Here is a 2,679-nt window from a genome sequence, read left to right as displayed (position 1 = left end):
CCAAGTATGAGATTTGAATTCTTTTTCTATGGACATCTTCCTCTAGGGATTTCTTTAGATGATTTATACCCAGAAGCCTTTTCGTGAGGATAGGCAAGTTGAGGGATAAAATTGCAAGGGTGGGGTTAGAAATGAGGCTGAGTGGTAAAGAGCTCGCTCAACATGCATAAATGCCAAGGTTTGAATTCTCAGTGCCACATACTCAGAAAAAGTCAGAAGCTGTAGAGTGGCTCAAGTGGCACAGTGCTAGGCTTGATAAAAAGGAGCTCAGAGACAGTACCCAGGCCCTAAGATCAAGCCCCAGGACTGGCAAAAACAATAGTCCAGATGCCAGTGGCTCACACCTGGAACCCTAGCTTTTCAGGAGGCTGAGATCTAAAGACCACAGTTCAAAGACAGCCTAGGAAAGGAAAGATAGTTAGACTCTTTTCTCCAATGGACCACCAAAAGACCCCACATGGCGCCATGGCTCAAGTGGTATTGTTCACCTTGAGCTGAAGGGCTCAGGGACAGTGCCCAGGCATGAGTTCGAGAAACAAAACAGGAAAAAAGTGGAGGATAATCAAAGTACTTTTCTTATTTGCTAATTATGAGAACATTATCTGGAAAATGAATTATAATGTACACCAGAATTGGAGTCTGAATTCATTGTTCAAGTGTAGCAGATCCATATGCTGAGGCTCTCTATCTCTAGCATTATAACCTTGCGTCCTAGAGGGTCTGAAAGGTCCAATACTGAAAGGTTTAATATGCTCCCCAAGCCCTTTGTGATAAGCAGTTGACTTGTATTGTCAATGTCATTACAGTTCTGAACCTAGCAAACCACCAGTAGTAGCTCATGCCCATCACCCTAGCTCAGGAGGCTGAGTTCTGAGCATCACAGGGTGAAGCCAGCCAGGGGAGGAAAGTCTATGACACTCTGACTTGCACTTCTGAAAGATCAGATATTCAACAGCTTCCTAGATTTCCTTTGGTAATGAGAAGTTATCTGCCCCTAAATGTTCTTAGAGTTCTCAAGCTATAGAAGAGGATAAAAAAACATCAATGACCCATCCTGGGTTTAAATGAAGTTCTCAGGATCCAACCTGTAGCCCTGTTAGCAAGATGAACTCCAGTGTAACACTGTATTTGAAGGACAGAAAACAGTTTCAAAAGCCAGGCTAGGTGAAGAAACCTAGGCCTGCTGGACTAGGAGGCAGAATGAACACACTCAACAGGGAAGTGAGCTGCAAAACCACTTTATTCATTCCTGGCACAGCCAGCAATGGGAGGAAACCTGAAACATTTTTTAGAGTTACACCAGGATCAGGCTTTTCTCAGCCTCTTCAAACAATGACTAATTAACCTTCCTCCCTCAGGTGAAGGGAGCCTCAGGCTATCTTTAGTTTAACAATCGAGAGCCAGTTTAGAAGGGTATAGGGCAGGAACAGAGTAGAAAACCCTGCTCGCTGGTTTTAGGGAGTGGGTTTTTGACTCTCCATCTGTCAGATTTAAAGGCCCTGCTTCTAGCTCTGCCAGTGCTTTTTCATTCCTTCATTCTCCACATCATTAATGCAATTCCCCAGTCCAAGGAGAGAGGTAAGGCTATTTCTTTTCTGTCTCTGAGCATCTGAGTTAGAACCTGGCTCTGCCTTCTTGGCTCTGGAGCCCTCGGCTTCCTGAGAAGTGGGACAGATGCAGTCTTCCTGCTCTGTGGTTGTGTGAAGGCGATGCTGGTTGCGTGGCACACTGCAGAAGGCCTCATCACTGGAAAGTATTCCCTTCTTTACTCCTGACATCCAAGACCAGGTTCATCTATCTATCTATCTATCTATCTATCTATCTATCTATCTATCTATCTATCTATCTATCTATCTATCTATCTATCTATCTATCTATCTATCTATCTATCTATCTATCTATCTATCTATCTATCTATCTATCTATCTAGTCTATCTACTTAGGTATCTAGATACCTACCTAGCTATCTCTTTGCCAGTTCTTGGGTTGAACTCAAGGCCTGGGCACTGTCTCTAGCATTCTACTACTTGAGCCATACCAATTCTGACTTTTTCTGTGTATGTGCTACTGAGGAATCAGGGCTTCCTGCATCTTAGGCAAGCACTCTCTCAATAATCCACATTCCCAGGCCCCTCATCTTTTTCTTAGTGGTAGCTTTTACATAATTATGCTACCAGCCTACATCTCCAAGTTTAATTTTCTGAATACAGGATATTTCTACAAAACTTATCCTTCTCTTCCCCTACCTGATTTGTGACTGTACTGGCCTTCGCCTCATAATAAAATGTAAATAAAGGCTACTGTGAGCTTAGGTGGGTATCATATAAGGACACATGCCTGGAACCCTGGAAGAGAAAAGCCATGGTCCAGAAATGAAGAGAATGATGCAGTATGCACAAGAGCACATCTGAAAAATAAATCAGTAAATAAAAGCAGAAGCAATTCATACGGTCTGTTTGCACTCAGGGAGGTAATATACACACATTAGTAGTTAGGGCTCTCATTTTTTGGAATTTTTTTGTGGTCATCCCAGGGCTTAAACTCAAGGCCGGATGCATTCTTCAGCTGTTTTGCTCAAAGCTGAGGCTCTATCACTGCCACAACTCCACTTACAGCCATCTGGGCGTTAATTGGACATAAGCGCCTCCCAGGCTTTCCTGCCTGGTCTGGACTGTATCT

The sequence above is a fragment of the Dipodomys spectabilis genome, unplaced genomic scaffold (assembly GCF_019054845.1).
Source record: "Dipodomys spectabilis isolate Male_0828 unplaced genomic scaffold, ASM1905484v1 ptg000378l, whole genome shotgun sequence".
In the NCBI taxonomy this organism is placed as follows: Eukaryota; Metazoa; Chordata; class Mammalia; order Rodentia; family Heteromyidae; genus Dipodomys; species Dipodomys spectabilis.
Note: the sequence above shows the minus strand (reverse complement) of the source record.